Below are 20,265 nucleotides of genomic sequence, written 5' to 3' on the forward strand. Positions count from 1 at the left end.
TATTTTTAAAACTAGTAGTGATTACCAGACATACTTTTTTTTTTTTTGTATACTTTTAATACAAAACTGACCATTTGTTGGTCTTCGGGGATGTGACTTAAGGTTCACCTGTTCATTGGTCTTGTGACTTAGCCAAATTTCTTAACCTTTCTTTGAGCGGGGACTTCTCATTGGTAAGTGGAAGTAATGCTACTTATCTAGCAAGGGCTTTGTGACAATCAAATGAAATCAGTTTATTAAAGTACCAAGCAATGTTCCAGCATTATAGTATATGTTTAATATATATTAGCAATTTTACCTTTTGCAATCAATGTAGTAATGATGTCAAGACATTAACATAAAACTTTTATGCACATTTTCTTCTCTACATCTCATGCTTCATCCTTGACCTTCTTTTCATTGTAGGCTTTCAACCTTGAGTTATTTTTTTTTCTTTTTTCTCTTATTTATTTTTTATTTTGAGGAAGATTAGCCCTGAGCTAACTGCTGCCAATCCTCCTCTTTTTGCTGAGGAAGATTGGCCCTGAACTAACATCCATGCCCATCTTCCTCTACTTTACATGTGGGACGCCTACCACAGCATGGTGTGCCAAGCAGTGCCATGTCCGCACCCGGGATCTGAACTGGCGAACCCCAGGCCGCCTAAGCGGAACATGTGCACTGAACCAATGCGCCGCTGGGCCGGCCCCTGAGTTATTTCTTTGACTTCAATAGCTTAAACAATTCTGGTCACTCCCAAACTAGCAATTCTATAAGTATCCAATTCTTTACCAACTCTTCCTCTTGCTTCCTAGTTTATCTCTCCTTTGCTATGTTTAATATTATAATTTCATTATCTCACCATCTTCTCATAATATCAGTAGTTCTTTTTTTTCCCTTTGGATAGGGATGAAAGAAGGACACTGAGTTACCCAAGTCACAACCCTAAAAGTCATCCATGATTCCTCCCAATCTCTTAATCCTACTTAATTCTACTGACTCTACTGTTTAACTATCCCTAGAATATTTTCCTTATATCCGTATCCCCATATCTGCCTTATTTAGGCCTTCATTTCTGGTGGATGGCAAATGGTATTCTATGAAACATTCTTTTTATGTGGTTACTCTTTCCAATCTGTCTTCCAGCCACAAAATCTAGTCATGTTACTGTCTTGGTGAAATCTTTAAATATCTCTTTCTCTGCAGAAGAGCTTCAAACTCCTTAACAGTGTTGGTGTTTCTCATCTCTCTCTCCACCTTTACAACAATTGAATCTGAAAATTCACCAAGTAGATGCAAAGTTACTATTTTTATTTTAGACTTGGGTCTTGGATATTCGTATGTGAGAAAAGATACTGACTTTCCTCTCACTCACTGCGGAAGGAGAAATGGACGAAGCTAATGTTCTTCCTATCCATCTGGTTATGCATTACAGAATCATGTCATCTCAGAGAGCTTAAATTTCTAACGCTTATATTTGCAATTATTTTAGGTCAGGCAAGCAATCCTAAGCGATTGTACTCTATATCCTCATACCCGATGACTTAAATTTCAATGTTTTCAATTTTCTACTAGTTTTAAATGCGATGTGATCTTCATACAAAATTGTTTCTATAGATGGTCAAATTGATAAAAGTCTTGGCAGAATATTAATTCTTAGCTATAACTTCTGTAATTTTTAAAATGCTTCACTCTTCAGTTTAAAGAATATTATTCAGATAAATATTATAAAATAAAGTCTACCATGTAGTTTAGCTGAAGTTGATTAGGTTAGAGACAATATACATAAAAGTACAATTAGAATCTGCCTAGGGCAGAACAAAACATTGTGGAATATGAGATATATAATATACATAGTAACTAGATGGTTAATTTCTCAGACTGCCACCTAGAGTATTTTAGCCTAATCTTTATCAGTTAGGTGCAGTTATCTTCTCTGTGGCCTGGCAGGGATTATGTTCTTACATGCACCTGGAAGAAGGTGATATCTCCCCAAACATCCTTGAACTCCATCTCTGTTGTCATTAGCACTCTTACTACCTCCACACGCTGATAGCAATTGTTACTAGTTTATTGACTGAAAAGCACTGTGATCCTGCCTCCTCCAAGGGTGAATTGCTCCCTGCAGTATAATTGTTAGATGGGAAACCTCCATTATCCTCTGACAGTTATTCTCTACTCTAGCCCCGAGCCATAAACTTGAAGGTGTCACTCTGGTCTGACAAATGGTCAGGTGTGACCACATAGAACTGTGATACTTGTGTGTGTTTATGGTACCAGTGTGTATATAAAAAGAGGCTTTGGAAAGACATGGCATTAGGCTGCTAAATAATCTTATAACATCATATTCAGTCATCTTTTGGTGGATAAAGAAAGCTTAATTAGTTTATACATTGAAGATACAATCAGAAATAGACAAACATTTCTTGTACGTATATGCATTTGCTGTTTTACATGGATCTCCCACTACAGGATTTTTGCAAATACTATTATGACTTATTAATATGCTACCTGTGTTTTTTCCCCGCGATGAATATTAGCATAATGAATTATGAACATTTCGTTTTAAAGCCTGCTTTTTTGAGGCAGTGAAAAAAGACTAATAAAAACCATGGTGTGTTTTTAAAAGCTTAAATTCTAAGAGAAAGTGTTCTCAGAACTACTGACACACACAGAATAAAGGTGCTTACAGTCCAAAATAGTTGACAATGATGATCACATGTACCAACTATGATGATAAAAAAAAAAAAGAAACCTCTTCCGTATTATTGAAATGAACATTGATTATTTTTAAATTAAAGTCTTTTAAGAAAGGTTATTCAAATGAGCCCAGGTAAAAATCTCCTATGATTTATAGTCATACGTCACTTTTGTTTTATTTTTTTTCTTCATTTTCAGTTTAGCCTTGTTGATTTTCCAGAAATGGCAGGAAAAAATTAACTCTGCATGTCTCACGTATAATGTAAAATATTCAGCCTAAACCTGCAGAAAGTATGTCTTTTAAATAAAAGAAAACAGATGCTCTAGCGTTTCTGCCGAAGAGAGTCCGGTTTAAACCTTCTGCAGTATGCAAATATCATCTTGTCTATGTGAGTGTTTTACCCGAGTGGATGCTGCAGGCTTGGAGGCTTCTGCCTGTGATTTAGGTTGTAATTTTATTTGTGGAAATAAACCAATCGCGGAGCTCCAATTGTCTTAGCGATGAGGTGATCAATAGCCCATTACTGGATAGAACAGTGGCTACAGGAAGTGCATTGAAGATTTTAATGCATGAATTATGCATGTGGTGCTCATTCTTTAGTCTCCGAACAAAATGACAGGGTTTGTGAAGTCGCCTCAGATAGTTTCTTGCATTAAGTGACTGCAGTGAAATGCTTAATATTTTCAGGCATAGAAGCAGCATTGACTCAGGCCAGCCGAATTTGGAAGATGTAAATCCCCCAGCTCGCAGCACAGAATGCGTTATTTGAGAGTATTGCGATGTAGAGAGCCAGCTTTACTGTCATCTAACCTGCTCTCCCCAGAAGGTTGGCTGAAGGATGGGAGCGGCTGTGCCTGCTTCTGAGGTCACAGCTTGAAGTCCTTTTAACTTGCTTTCTGCTGCAGGAGAGAGGCATATTGTGGTATAACTGTCGCTGCATTTATTCAAACGGACAATTTGCGATAAATATTATACCCAGAACAACAGAACACTCCACATATGAGGTAAGTCCGAGGTTTTTCTCTAGGTGAGATCATTGTAAGCGAGAATGTGCTGAGTTAGGATAACATAACGGTGATGCAGTATTAGTAAGGTTGACTCAGACCTCAGTATTGCCATGCAGTTTCAGGGTTCTCGATTGTTATGTTAATTGGAAGCCGACTTTATTTTGTAATTTTGACAGGATTGTGCCATGGGGTATTTTATTTTGCACACAAAAGCTTTTCAAGAATGTACCAGAGCTCAGATGTGTGTCTCTTGGATAGATAGGAGCCTGCAAATTGGGGAGGGATAGCACTGAGAGTGAGCTGAATTAATAAAAAATTACCTCCTTGTGGAGAAGTTTCAGCAAGGCTGTGGTATTCGTTTGGCTGAGATTATTTCCTTAATGTCAACATTTTCAAATTATGGTAAAAGATGTTGGTAGACACCAAAAATTCTCAATCCTTCTCCCAGAAGTAGAGGAAAACTCAAATACTGTGTTGCATACAAATTGAACAGATGGAATTAAAATAATTTGGACTAGCATGTCCTTGAAGGAAGACCTTGTTGTCAGATACAAAACAGTCTGACTTCTGCCTGTAGTGTTTTATTTTTTCTTCCTGTTCAGAATGCCTTGATCCAAAAGGAATGGATAGATGGCATAATTTGAAATTTACCAAAAAGAAAGTTTTATTTCTTTCTAGACGTTTCAAAAATTAAGCTTATACAATTGTAGAACCCACTATATAAAAGCCAAATAAAATTTACAAAAACTCTGCAAAACTGAAAAATATAGTTCTATACCACTGTATTTGCCAGTCTTTGTGAATTATAGCTGCTTGCTTAAGTATCATGGAAATAATTAATAAATATGCAAATAATGTGCTACATGATATGAATTCCTGAACATTTGTTTAGGGTGGGAAAATAGCATTAACAAACATTCAGTAAGAAAATCTAGATATAGCAAAAACATATAGTAAAATTCTTTAAGGATTGCTTTTCAACAGTAAATTTACACTATCAGTGGATATATATACACATTTACATACACACATATAAACACATACATATGCACTATAATATATAATTTATAAAACATAATATATTTAAGATAGCATGAATATATATTTCTTCAAATATGTTAATTGGTGCTAAATTTTTAAAAATATATTTGCCAAATAATCAATCAAGAACTAGTAATAGATAAAGCCTAGTATGCTCTGTAAAATAGGCATCATTTATTTTAAAAATAGAAAGAAATATAGAACATTGATAATAAGAGCAGAAGAAAACTACTTTTCAAGCATTTCACAGTGCATTTCATTTCTACTATGGTGTTACTCTATTACTTGTCAACTGTCCGGTGGTATTGTGGCACAGAATTCCCAGCATTGTAGAATGTGTTTAAAGCTTCAAAGCTGATCTAGTTTAGGTACAAGAGGAAACTCACACGTGGAGTTTTTCCTTAGGGAGGGGAAGAAAGGAAGGAGAAGTAACTGCCTATACATCTGAGAGGTCTCCTGATGCTGAGTCATGGTGTTCAATTCTGCTCAAATGCCTCCTGGCTGAGGTGGCCCATTAACAGCTGGTAAAATAGAATCTAAAGGAAAAAGAGAAAGAATGGAGGGGGCAGAAACTTACAGATATTTATTGCTTCATGACACATACTAAATCTGAGTAAAGAGTCTAACAGCAGTGCTGCTGTTGGATCTGGCTGAGGTGACAGTAGAAGAAGAGCCTCCAAGCTGGATGACAGGATCGTAGCAGTAAAATTAATGGACTAACATGGGGAGATTGTATAAACAAAGAGAACCATGTAACACTGCACTTGTACTTATTTAAACCTCTCTGTCGTTGTTCTAGTCTCAAAGCTGTTCATCAATCTCATTGAAAATACCTGACGGTCAGATAAAGAATATTTCCTGTATTATGTGAGAGAAATCTGAAATGAGATGTGCTCAGTTCCCAATTCTCACAGTAGTTATAAATAAATTTTATAGGTTATCAACTAGGAGAAACTAACAAGGAATGAATGAGACTATTTGAATATCACCCACAATATATGAGTTGAAACACCAAAATGAGTATAGATAGTGATTATTATGGCAAAGTATAATCATATCAGATGCAGTCGGAAAGGAGATTGAAGATATAGAAAAGACATTAAAAGGGAAAATGGAATGAGAACTATAGCAGTGAAATATCCAATGTAAGATTTTTGAAAGAAAAATGTACTTAATTCATAGTTGATATATTTAATTAATGCCTCAAAATCAATTTATAAGAATTCTGAAATATCATGATTTAATAATATAAGGTTTTATAGTTTACTTTAAAAATGAATTTTAAAGGTGATGAGTGATAAATCAGTTGAGAAGAATATTTTAAAATATAAGCTGTCAATTTTCTTATAGGGAATAAATACTTACACTAATAAGGGATATTTGATATATATTATAATAAATATAAGTAGAAAACGATTTATGTCTATATCTATTTATGTCTGTTTATGTGCAATATTTAACATTAACCATAAACTAGCATAATGAAAAAGTTATGAATCACTTATGGAAGATTAGGACAGTAAGAATATTTGAAGAGAGATAATATGCTCATTTATCCAAACTTAAAACATCCATACAAATTGATTAAATCTGAGCTTATATTTGTATGATAAGCAAACCCCCGTAGGATTCTTTAGTAAATAGTCCTGATGAGTTACAAGCTTTGTAAAATTCAGAGAAAACTTTTCAAGTTTGAATTTATAACAAACAGTGCTACCAAGAGATTTCATCTTCCTTTCTCTCCCATTGGAGAAAATGACAAAATTAGTTCCTCCTTAAAATATTGTCCCTAAGAAATTAGTTTATGAAACATTTTCTTTTCATATCTGCTCTTAGGAGTTGGCTTCACCAATTTATTCTGTCTGATTTTAAATATACATTTCACCCCATTTTTCATTGTTTCCTGATAACTTTCCTCTCATAAGACAATTCAGTGCAATGAAGAAGCATTTATTAAAGATCTTCTTGTGTGCTTTTACTAGGTATTCTGGTTCTGTAGATGCAAAATAAAGATGAATGGCTGTGCTTTCTATAGGACAAATAATTCAAAAACAGAAAAACAAATTACAACATAGCCTCAGCCAAAATATTTGGCCAAAAATTATGGCATCATCAGGAGAAATGAGGACCCATACTCAAAATGTTAAAATGGAGCTCAGAAGAATATGCATAAAGGCACAGAGGCAAAAACTAATACTATTTATTCTAGTGTCAGGACTGAAATAGAGGAATTGGGTGGGTATAGCTGAGAATAAACAAGGTGGGAGGAAGTTATTAAGACCTTAACCACCAGATTAACATGTTTTGGTGGTTTTGCAGTCATTGGACACCCACAGATATTATTTAATCCCACTGGAGGCCTTTAACACTAAAGAAGTTTCTGACCCCTGAATCAGGTTTCTTTTTAGTGACTATTAATCCTAAATTCAATATTTCATTGACTACGTCCTGTATTTTCTGTATGCTAAGACTTCGTCTTGCTGACCCCCAGGGTTGGTAAACCACTGGTTAGTAAATTGCTGGACTTAGTAGACCACTGCCCTCAGGTGCCCTTTCCAAATGCAAACAAAGCAGTCCAGACCCCACACCTTCGACCTTCTTTATCAGGGTTCCCACACTCTGGGCCACTTTCTTCCTGCCCTCATCACCCCAGAGCCTAAGAGTAGACAATTAGGGACAGCCCCTATGCCCCAAAACTCCCAGAAATAATTTAAACTGGCCAATTCTGAATCCCCTTTTACCTTGCCTTTTTCCTGGGAAAACCACAATATAGGCTCTTGCCCACAGTTCCCCCTCTCCCTCTGCCTCCCAGCTGACCCCTCCCCGTGATTCCCTCTGTGCCCCCAGGCTTGACATGCCCCCTTCTCTTGGAATCTGTGAGTCTAACAAGGTGTCATTTCAGTGGCAATCATTACCAGATCTGTTGGCTTTACCATACTTAAATAATAAAGCTTATATTAAAAGCAACATGAAAAACTTCTTAACATCTTATTTAACACCAATTAACATCAATACAAATATTATATTCCTCGTATTTAGAATAAATCAGTCAAGTCTTTTTTTTTAAAATCATTACCTTTGTATTAAACTGCTATATTGTTTTGAATTTAAGGGTAAATTCTGTGTGAACCTCTTATAAACATAAGCTTAACTCTTTTCTAAGTTGTGGTTCATAGAGGGAGGGTATATCCTCTAGAAATATGAAGGGACAATTCGAAGTTTTCAGTCTCATGTCAAATGAGTCTCATAGGTCTAAAGTTTTAAATGTTTTCCTGAAATTAGTTTAACTTTTAGTATTTCATATCTGCTACATGAAAAGAAGCATCTACCTTGTCAAGCAACTAAATCAATGTCAGGGGGAAAATGCCACCTTATGCTCTTTAAATACCAAGTTCTGAAACTGTGATTATCAAATACTAGCAATGTTTACATAATGTCTTTAATATCCAGTAGGCAGCTATAACACGCATCCTAATTAAAAAATATTTCTGCTACAGTAAGCCTAAAAATTGAATTGAACTGTCTTGAGAATGTGGTATCCAAGAAAAGGTTGTTGCTAATAAGTGAATGCAAAACTTTGGAACAATGAACCAAACACAATTAACCACAAGACTAGCAAGAATTAGACCACACAGAAGTAGTGCTCTGAAGAATATACAGCAAAAGACATCAGCGGTATCTTCCAGCGGTACTCTCTATTCAAAACACCCTCACTGAAAGAAGTCGAGAACAGTAAATGACTTTAAAGGGTAGAAGAATTCAAACATTAAATGCATATTTGAACTTTATGGCTTTTAAATTCCCTTTCTACTTCAAGATTGTACGATTATGAGTTATTGCTGCAATCACAATAGCCCTTTAAGAGAGAAACTTTTGATAAAGAAATTCAAGCGAGCAATTGGAGATGATTTAGATTGGGAATAGGTTAGAAAAGATACTAGTCATGCTAGCAGATGGAAGGACAGCAAGGTAGGTGGCTGGGAGGGAATCTGGAGGCAGAGCTGTGCCAGAAAGAACAGAGGAATTTAAACAGATGGAAGATGATATATTAGTTGGCAAGCAGAGAAGCTGGGTGACAAACAGGAGAATCTATTGAAGAACTGGGAAAGTAGGCAGTCAAGAGGTGAATTGGATGAACAAGCAATAAACTAAATAAGTCACTATGAGGGCACCCAGATTCCAGAACTAATAGGTAAGAAGAGCGGAAAACAACTACAATATTTCCCCTTACTTGAACCTGGGAAATGACTTTTATTATAATTTTTTAAAGTGTTTTCAAATCACGATGAACAATGATCTTCTATGGAGGGAAAATTTTAGTAGAAAATTCAGAGATAGTTTCCACTGAGGAAATTTATTCTGTAAAATTATCATGAGCATAATATTTATTTTTTATTTCCTGATTTTGTGTTTCCTATAATTTGAGTTCTGGCTCTGTCTTGGTTAATATATGAGGATTTGGCTGGAAAATAATACTGAGTGGTAATAAAATTAGAGAATAAGAACTATAATCTCCATCAAAAAAGAGAATTTTTTGGAAATTCAGACTGTGGGATATCTGAATATAATCTTATCTTTAGAAAAAATTCCTTGTGTTGTCTTTGTCTATTAAAAGTGATAATAGCAGTGTCTCAGTGAACATAAAAAAGGTGATTACAAGTCATCTGGTCTCCCTCTGTCTGCAAATTTATCTGCCCTTAAATCACTATATTCTTAGACAATTATTCATGCTCAAATACTTACTTAGTAAAATTATGTAACATAGTGAAGCACTTTTTAAATGACAGTTGTCATTATGGATTAATATAGAAGTGCCATGCACAGTAATACTTGTAGTAAGGGCTTGGCTTAATATCTATCTGATTGACCTTCAGATGGATGATGGGTTCTAAGTGGAAGAAACACTTCCATTTGCTACATATATAAACTTAGAATTAACATCACTACTTCCTTTTGCTCTCCCATCTAACCGATGTACTCATTTTTTCTGATACTGTCAGCCATATTTCTCAGGCCAATCAATTGCTATCTGTTTAACTAGCCAAAGCCTTTATGCCGTTATGCCTGAAACTTTGATGTTTTATTGCCAATAGGATCACTTCTAAAATATCTACATTCCAGTTAATACCATACACAGAAGCAAAGATCATTTATCAAGGGTTGTCTGGGCATATGGCTATTCTTTTCAGGTAATGTTTTTAGTTGCCACATTATTCCCTTGAATTGAGCTGTTGAGCACAAGGCAAGTCGCAGTATCTTCCCAAGTTCTAAGTGCCCATTATGTATGTAATATATATATGAGCTGGAGCAATTCTGTTGAGCTGAGGAACCATATTTGGCAAATCCGACATATATGCCAGCCACTAGACCAGACTTTGCTTGAGTAAAACATGAGCCTTCCCATCATGAGTTTATATTCTAGTGGAATAAACAGATTTATATATACCAGATACTATGGTACAGTTTAATAGATGCAGTTATGTTGTATCCACATGTAATAGATAACTACATCACGCGCCACAATTCTGAATCTCTTGAGGTCATGGAACACACTAATTCATTAATTGAGCAAATGTTTGTTAAGCCCTTTTTATGTGCAGTGACCATGCAAAGGGAAGTATATTCCCTGTTGCCATGGACAGCACAGTCTATTGAATAAGAGAGGGGAGCAAATGGAAAGTTCACTGAACAAAGATTGCCCTTGTAAAGGTGTAAATCAGGTACAGTAAGTGCATGTGAATTGGGCTCTAGCCAAAATCAGAGAAGAGTATCAAGAATAACTTCCTGGATGAGGCAATCAAAGAATATGGAAAATAGTTTTAAAATATTTATATAATGGTTTATTCAGTGTAATTATGAAATAAATGGTGTTGCCTGTAAACTTTGGGGTTTCACACTAAAAAGATATAGATAGTTAACACAATTTGAAAGGAAAGAAGAAACAAACTATGAGTTGGTGTTGAGAAATGCTTAAGTGCATTATCTCATTTAATCCTCTCTATAAAACTATGAGATCCTGACTTTAAAGATGGGGAAAACTGAGATCTGGAGGTTACACTGTCACTAAAACTCTATGTTCAGGATTAGAAAACTAAAGTTCCTCTTCTATATCCCTATACTTTTACTAAATTTTCTTAGCACTTTGCAGGAACTGTCAAATGCCACTTCACATGTATATTCAAGGATGTTTTAGACCCCTGTATTCATAAGTTTATTCATCTTTCTTTCATTTTAACTGAAATGAACAAGTAGAGCCAGTGTAAAGTTGCAAATTAATTTTTATTAAGATGTTTTTAATTAGAAAAAAAGTCAAGTATAGTTTGAAAAATAAACCATCTGTAAACGTAATCTAAGTTTTAAAAAAGATGACTTTGCTCAAGTATGGAAAATGTCACTGATGGATAAGGAATAAAATTTCCATTTGAGGAAATACATAAGTTTTACAAGATGTCCATGTACCCAGCTTAAATGTCATTGAGTAAATTGTTGAATAAGTTTTCAATAAATTTATATTAGTTTATTACTGATCCCTCTAAAATGTGAATTATTTTAAAATATAAGAATAATTTTTTAATGGTTTTCCCTGGGGAGATACTTTTAGACCCTTTTTTTCTTCTTACCTCCTTCAGGAGAAAAAGTGATATTAACCAGAGGAGTCTCCTGCATATGACTGAGGAATAGAAAGGGCATCACTTCTGTTTTGTCCGTCATTGCATTCCCAGTGTCTAGTACAGTGCTGTAGACATAGTAAATGGTCAGTAAATATGGATTGAATAAATGTTTACATGAATTAATATCACATTTTATTAATTCTAAGACATTATTGTTTCAGTCACACCATCAAATTAATAGACTTGGAGAGAACATTCATCATATTAAGTGTACATATCAAATATAAGATGAATCCTATAGTAGTAGGATATTTTTTCCATGACAAAAATCTATCTCAAACTAGCTTAAGCAAGAGGGGGATTTACTGGAAGGATATAGTATCATGTGTCTGAGGCTGTACAAGCAAATGTTGGGAAGGACAGGGTTGGGATACAGCTAGACCTAAAGTATACCTATAACTGGAGATTTGAATGCCGTGTCAACAATGTCAGCTTCTTTATGAGTGTGGGCTTCCATCTCAATGAAGTCCAGCTTTGCTATGCCTTAGGGAACATGCCTGGCCACCAAGATTTGATTTAGATATTGTGTACCACCTTCTCTTCCACCACCAGCAGTGAGCACATTTTGTGATACTTTCCACAAAGATTGTGTTGTATAGCAAGTTTAGGTGATTTGAATGAGCATATAGTTTTTGTTGATATATTGATTAGAAAATGAATGTAAAAACATTTGGTGATTTAAAAGTTGAGCGGATATTCTGCCCAGCAAAAGTATTGTAGCTATTTTAATGAAAGAGAAATTGTGTCTTATCTAGAAGTTATGTGAATAGCAGGGACGAAAACAGTCAAAATATTTTAAATTACTTTAAATATTCAACATGTTTTCAGACTCCATGGAAACAATTATTGTTCTGCTTATGTCCATAGCTTCAGTGTGTAGCACATTGCTTGATATATTGTAAACAGTTGGTAAATATTTGTCACTAGTATATTGATAATAAGGTCTTCTTGACTCACATGATTAATTCATAGTAGTTATGGTGAAATGGACTACAATGAGGCAGTAGGAATGTTAAGAAAGTATTCTAAAAAACAGTGAATATATTCTATATTGTGACCCACTCATAGGTTAAATGATGTGAAACAAAGTGTTTGGAAATAAATAACCTGCAAGATAAGCGGAGGTCTAGGCCATAAAGAATGTGTCTTGTTAGGTCTGGGCTTGTTTCATGTTGTTAAAGATGGCATGAAATAGTACATTGTTTCTCTGGAACTTACTGAAGGTGTTAAATACATGAGAAATTCTTGAGAGTAGAACTAAGTAGAAAATAGTAATAAAGATATTGAGAGAAGCAGTTATTTGTGCCTCAATCCTCAGCTAGAAGAGAGAGAAAGAACACAGCCAAATGTTTACATGGATATATTTGGATCAGACCTTTGCAGGAGAGCATGAATGCCAAATACTGTTGATTTTTAAATAATTGACATATTTTAATCATTTTTGTAGGAAAAAAAGAACATTCTTTGGCACAATGATTGTTTTGAAGTTATTAAATACAAGAAAAATCACAAATACAGTTATTTTCTATTATCTTTACTGCAGTAGGCTGTAGCCGTCACCTATGGAAATATTAATGCTCTTAGAGGAAACTCTCCTTTCCTTTAAATTGAACTTAAATAGCTGCTTTATATAGTAATGAAGGAAATATTTTTGTAATTCAAGAGGGATATTATTTAGAGTTTCTCTGTCTAGTCCCTCATCAAGAATAAAATGAAATCTTAAGATTTGGAAGGGGTCCTCTAAAAATCATGATTAATTATTAATTTTTATATGCAGAAACTGAATTTCTGATGAGTGAGTCTTATGATATAAGGACCTACTATTTAGGCATACCTACATACAGAAAAATAAATTTCAAAGCATACATGGTTAAAAGTTCAATAATAATATAAAACTTCCAAGATTTTTTCCCTAATTGTAGAATTCTTGATTCAGATTTAATGTTGTTCATGTAATTAATTTCTTAGTTGTAGGGAAAATATTTTTTGATGAATTGCTTTTGCTTCTCTGAATTATCTATTTCAGGAAACATTCTCAAGAAAAGAAAGGAAACTTCAATGAAAGAAAATCATTCCTCTGTGATTCAAAACACATAGAATTCTTAGATCTTAACCACAGAAGTATAACGTTGGAAGAAATCATTCATGAGCATTGATTAGGAGATGAGCACCCATTGAGACATACTCAGCATCAATATAAACTTAATTCTTTAAAAGAGCTAATCATGTGTCGATCAACCATGCTGAAACTAAAAGCTTTGGTTAAATATTAAAAACAGAAATTTCAGTAGCTTATAACTTGGGAAGAAACAAGAGTAAATGTGTTAAAGTTGAAGTGGAGGTTGTATGAATCTCCATTTCTCATATAGAAGACCAATTAGGATTAAATTGGCTCAACAAAGTGTAGATATGCAATAGACATTAAATGCAGAAAAACTGTGAATATCATATTGCCTAGCAATTGGTAAAATAAGGAGAATGAAGGACACAAGTTTAATTTGTTAATTACCCAGCGATATTGTAACCTGTTTCACAGCAAAATCACTGTTTATCGTATTTTGTTGACAGAATAAAGCACTACTTAAAAGGAGAGATGGGTATACCAATGTTTACTCATTTTGTACTTTGTGCTAGGCAGTATGGAAAGTGTTTTGTATATTTATTTAAATGTCATCACTAGAGTAACAATAAACATTTTAAAATGTGTTACTAAAACCCAATATTTTAATTTTGTTTAGGAAAAATTTTTGTCGTATGTGTCATACATATGTGATTAGTTATTTAAAAATAATTTAGTATTTAGGCTTTATAGACCATTACAAAATAATTGCATATAAGACAAATTACAAAGAAATATAGCCTCCTATTTATTTACAATTTGGTTAAGAGTGGAGTGATTAAGTTTGGGCTGTAAAGAAACATATCAAAAATGCATATGAGTAGTATGGAAATTAAATATTCCATGTAGGCAGTAAAAATGATTATACACAGATTGAGCTAATTAGGGAAACTCAATCATGTGATGGCTTTAGAGTCTGATTTAAAATGAGTTTAGCAGAAAATCAATGGTAAAGATTTACTTTATAGGTGATAAAAGAAATTGCTTTAGCAAAGGCACTGCAGTAGAAGCTAGGAAAACAGTAAACTTATATGAACAATTGATATGAAAAGAATAGAGCAAATCTACCAGTAATCACAAAAAAAAAAAAACAAAAACAAAGATGACAGGAACTGGGGGGTGAGACTATTCAGAACTCGAACGCTTCCATGAAGTTTCCTGCATACTTGTGTATTCATTTTTTCTTCCTATGCATCATCACCGCATAGAGCAGTTTTTCATTATCAATATCTGAAACAAAGTCATTCAAATGAGCCAAACTTTCTTTTTTCACGTGCATATTTCAGAGAAAAAGATTGAATTCACTAATGGTTGCTTCTTTCAATTTGTGCCGGTTTCAATATTGTGCACCCTATTTGGGCCAATTAAAAATGTGAACTGAAAATTATTTGAATTTCATTATTTTCAAAGGTTTTTAGGAAAAAGTTGAAAAACTGAATTTATAATGTGGGTTGAAATTGGAATTTTATCTTACTAATTACGCCAGAAGCACATAATAGGGAGCAGTAGAGTTACGGCATGGAGGAGTGAGTTATTCCTCAAAAGTTTCTAAACTCTACACATATATTGTCATAGGAACAGTAACCTTTATACCTAGATAGAATGGATTCTCAAGGCTGCAATCTGATACCAGAATTAATATAAGAATTGGGATACGAAGAAGGCGTTTAATATTCTTTTAAAACTTTCTTTTAAATTATTTTTTCCCAGTGACATTTCTGTAAAGTCAAAATTTCTCTTAGTGTTCAATGTTAGGAAAACATTTTAATTTTATTAAAAATTATTATTTTTTTATTTGCTATGAGCTATATAATTAATTGCCTTTTCTTTCTTCCCTTTTTGTTTTTGCATTGACATCTAGGCAGTTTATAGCTAAATTTTCTGTTCAGTTAATAGATAATATGCCCTAGGCTGAGTTATTTGTGTTCCCTTCGTACTGGGGTCTCATTTTTTTATCACTGTGTTAAAAGCTTTATTGACTATATAAGCTGCCATAAATTCTTTTTGGAAGTATTAGTGTGCATATAATGATCAAATAAATATGTTCATAATTTATGAGTTGGCATCTAGATCCTCATCTGTTTTGACTGAGTCAAGAGATTCAAATGGTATTTTGGAATTTTTGGTAAACATTAATCTGACCACATCCAGTCTCTTTAAAAGAGATACAGATGTAATAAAATGAAGAATGGATATTTCAAAGAGGTTTTTCCAATTAAATTATTTTTTTTTCCAGGCCTTTGAAGGATGTGTGCCATACATTTGGCAGTTGGTACTTAGCCTTTAGGTCTTCTCAAGGATGAAACTCCTGCTGAAGTTGTGCTGAACTGAATTATATATCATGGCTTTGTAGTACAGATGGAATCTAGAGTGTCAGCTTTTTTTATTGAACAAGAAGAAAAAGGCGGTAGGGACTGATTATAAAGGAGAAAAATCGCTTCTTTCTCCATGATTGCCTTATCAGACAAAATAATTAAATATAATATAGGACTGTAACGTGATAGAATTTGTGATAGATCCATATCTCTAAGCAACAGGTAGTGAAGTATCAAAAGAAGACATCCCTGCACAGTTAGAAGGATCAATAAATATTAGTGTGGTAGTGTCATCAAAATGCTGGATGGACTCGGAATCAGAAAACTTGAATTTGTGGTCCTTGAGATTTTAAACAAATGGATGAATCCCTCTAAGCTTCAGGTTACTAATCTTTGAAATGGGGATTAGTGGGGCTGGCCTGATGGCACAGTGGTTGAGTTCATGCACTCCACTTTGGCGACCCGAGGTTCATGGATTTGGATCCCTGGCACGGACCTGCATACTGCTCATCAAGCCATGCCATTTTGGCGTCCCACATACAAAAAGAGGAAGATTGGCACAGACGTTAGCTCAGCGACAATCTTCCTCAGGCAAAAAGAGGAAGATTGGCAACGGATGTTAGCTAAGGGCCAATCTTCCTCACCAAAAATAAATAAATAAATAAATTAATTAATAAAATGGGGATCAGTAATATCTGGCCTCGCCAATTCTCAAACTGCTTGTGAAGTACAAATAAAATGTTCCTGGAACTGTTAATAACTTTTATACCTCTAAAAGGAAAGCTATAAAGACCAAAAAAATAAATTTAACACTAAGAGCAATAATAAAATCCACCTTCTTGATTAAAGAGGTTGATGTTATATGATACATAATATATATGTATATATGAGATATACATAGATAATCATTCAGGGAATGCAAAACATGAACAAATGCAAAAATTACATCAATGATTGAACCCCCCCCCCCCCAACAAGCATATTGTAGATTGGAAATCTTAGTCAAATCTTTGAACCATTTCCTGGAAACTGACTCACAATTATGTTCTACTCCAATCTGTCCATCTATCTTTTGGTTCCACAAATAGCAGTACAGAAACTTGATTGGGATTTATGAGGGGAAACAGAGTTAACTAGTGTTAGACATTATGCTAGGATCTCTGATTTATTCTCCTGTCATCTGGAGAATTTCCATTAGGGAGACTGAGTCTCCACGAAGTATGGAATGCTAACAGTACCTTCTTAAATACTTTTGTAATAATTGTTAAGATAAAGATTTTCAAACAATTTCCCAGCCATGTCATATGCAACCAAAGCAAAACAAACCCAGATTAGGAAAAGCCTCTCTATTTTTCCCCTGTGAGATATAGAATACTATCTTAGTGGGAGATATATATGAATCCAGTAAAGAATCAATCGATCAACCAATCAGCTCTTTAGAGAATGATGTTAAAGTAACGTATTTGTTAATGTTTACATCTTTAGCATTATAAGAGCTCCTTGTAGCTTTCTCTTTAAATTAAATTATATTTTAAACAAAGGCTCATTTATTCTGAACTCTCTCACTATGGATATGTTTTACAAACAGCTAAATTGTTCATTATGAAATCAACTCATAACAAATGTAACTTTGTTCATTTCATATTTTTTAAAGACTGTCAGCTTGCAGTCATTTAGCTTGAAGTTTCTAAGGACTTGGCCAGAATTATTTTTCTTTCTTTTGATTTTTCAGACAAGAGTCTGAATTGATTCAGTACTTTTCAACTGTTCCATTAGATGCATCGCAAACAGTGTCCTGCAGGGCCACCCAGGAGAGTGGTAAAAGGAGTGAATAGCTATTGAAAGCTCTGCTCCTTTATGTGTCATAAAACAAAATGGAATTGTTAAAGCCTCCAATCTATTCCTTGATCACGCTTTGTATTTTAGAAAAGCTTTCAGAAGATGCAGACACAGTCTGAATCTATTATTGTTTCTATTTCAGCTGACATCATCAAAATTATCCAGAGTGATGATATCAAAATATGAGCTAGTCTTGAGTAAGTTGCGTGTCTAGATGAACAAATATAGATAGCTTTTGTATTCTTCAGCTGTCTATGAGATTACAGTGGGTTCAGATACATACCAATTGATTTGAGAGTATTTTTTTATTGTTAGTGAGAGTTGTGGATGAAGCTATTTACTTATCTTTTCATTATGACTGCACTAAACCTAAACCAATTATGAATTATCCAGGCTCCATTTTATTCTTTTTCATTTTGAGATTTAAAATAGTTCATTTTTTGGCATAAGAATGATGAAATAAACTCAATGTTAATGGTTTTGTCTATTCACCTCTCTTTAACAAGGATGTCTAGATCATTTATCTAGATCACTTTCAGACTTTAGGATATAAAATGGAAATATTACTGCTGGGATTCTATTTGAGATTGTATTTACCATGTAGTCAGTCTTTGATTTGCTACAAAGTCTTTTCCAAAGCCTTTGAATAGATTTCTAATAGTGGTGGAAATGGGGACTCTTTGGGTCAATCTCTTAGTCAAAGGTATTGACAGAACTCCCATGTGCCCAGAGTATTAAAAAACTACTTCAGGACAGAGCTTGGAAGTAGGGATGTCTCTCTGTCTTTAGTTTGTACGTGCTCTTTTCACTCTTCTCTTTCCTTCTTAGTCTCCTTGCTTTTTCCAGTGCATTGGGGATGAAAGCCCTAGCTAAAAAAAAAGAAAAAAATTATATCTATGCGTGTACATACGTTTATGTGCATTTGCATGCACATGTATGTGCTTTAAATCATATTTCACAAAGGAGTATATAGTTCCTGTGAAATACACAGTCAAAAAGGAAGTTCCATCGACATTTTGGGAGCCACCTGGGACATTTAACTTCGAACCATTCACATCTTAGACTCTCTGCAGTTAGTCTTGCTACAGAACTATATGCTCATTTTTGTTAAACTTTAATTTGCAAAGTCATTATACATATCCTATCCTCCCATAATAATTCCTAAGTTGGTATAAAAGGTATTTTTATCACCATTTTATAAGTGAGAAAACAGATTCAGAGAAGTTGGCTTCATAAATGTCAGCAGGCTAAGGAGCAATACTTGTTTTTAATCTAGACCAGCTCTGTCTGGGACCTCTGCTCTTTCTGTACACAGTGTGGTTGTGGCTTGGCTTTCAAGCTTTTACCAGATTTCTTAGATTTTATTTCTCTAAAAATGTTTATTAATATTTTATGAATCACGTTTTCTTTTTTTACCACCATATTTTTCCAACTCTAAATGACACATTTCCCTCATTTTAATGTTATTGAAATTAAGATGCCACAAAAATTAATATCAAAATGGCATTTTTACAAAATCTGAAATTAAATTGACAAAACTAATGGTGTAATAGAACCGAGAAGGCGCATTTTTCTGTGTTTCATCCCTATGTTTAGGAAACTTTTTTATAAATGTGTCTTTGAATTCCTTTTCCCTGGGGGGAAAAAAATCTTCTCTGCTTTTGTATGAAAATGTGATACAAAGGAACAAATACTATTTCATTATTTCTGTTATTACACTTCCCCCCAAACCATAGGTAAATCTTCCTTTATTAATTTTTATAATCTTCTAAATTTACTTTTTTGAAGTCATTCAGTTTCCTCCTGAGAAGATAATCCTCATTGTATAGTTTTCTCTTCTAAGAGAATTTGATCTAATATCCATAAGTTTTTCAATGATCTTACTAGTTACTGAGGTTTTTCAATAACAGCTTGATTTATTGGAGTATCTTTTCTCCACTGTGTTAATATAAACATTACCCTGTCATCAAACTTACCAGAATTTCATGACATCTTTTCAACTTAATGGGGAAAAATATATGTAAAAAAATTGAGTTTTAGAATTTCTTGCTGAACTTTGCTCTTTGCCGTAACTTGTGCACGTTTTGTTACCAGGGCTGACAGGACTTAAGCAGAGTGAAAGTCAGGGTTGAAAATAAACTGTTTAAACAAGTGACCCTAAGAGATAAGGAAAAAGCAGAGGTAGATAGCATTCCAAAGGATTATGGTTATTCAAACTGAAAGAATGGCTTCATTTTTGGTGGCCAATTAAAGTGTAGAACAGGAAACTGAGGCTGGATCCTTGTGGAATGGACCTAGCCACATGGTAAAGGTTAGTGAAAAATTCAATTGAGGACTCAAGCCAAGGCACAATTTGTATTAGACCTATGACATCAAAACTATTTCCGACAAATAATGAAACAGAAGCTCTTCATGTTTTCATTGTCTTGGTCTGGTTCCATTCATTCATTCAGCATCTATTTATTGAACACCCACTATGCGTGAGATACTATGCTAGGCATTGGAGCCTAAATGGTAAACAATAGATATACAATTCTTTTTTCTATAGAGCTTGTCAGCTTATTATAAATGCTAGGAGGGAATTTGCAAAGTA

At 34.1% G+C, this 20,265-nt stretch overlaps 1 protein-coding gene across 35 annotated transcripts in view; it reads left to right on the forward strand.

Moving 5' to 3' along the window:
* CNTN1 (contactin 1) overlaps positions 1-20,265 on the forward strand; it is a 339,733-nt gene that overhangs the window by 116,617 nt on the left and 202,851 nt on the right. For 11 of the 35 annotated variants that reach the window (XM_070270137.1, XM_070270138.1, XM_070270135.1 and 8 more), the window contains one exon: positions 3,586-3,684. The exons of 18 other annotated variants lie outside the window; for them this stretch is intronic. The gene's annotated coding sequence lies outside the window, so the exon portion shown is untranslated. Of the gene's footprint in view, positions 1-3,367; positions 3,685-20,265 lie in introns of all 35 variants that reach the window. 6 more of the 35 variants (XM_070270141.1, XM_070270142.1, XM_070270140.1 and 3 more) reach the window with 1 other exon arrangement.

The sequence above is a fragment of the Equus caballus genome, chromosome 6, assembly GCF_041296265.1.
Source record: "Equus caballus isolate H_3958 breed thoroughbred chromosome 6, TB-T2T, whole genome shotgun sequence".
In the NCBI taxonomy this organism is placed as follows: domain Eukaryota; kingdom Metazoa; phylum Chordata; class Mammalia; order Perissodactyla; family Equidae; genus Equus; species Equus caballus.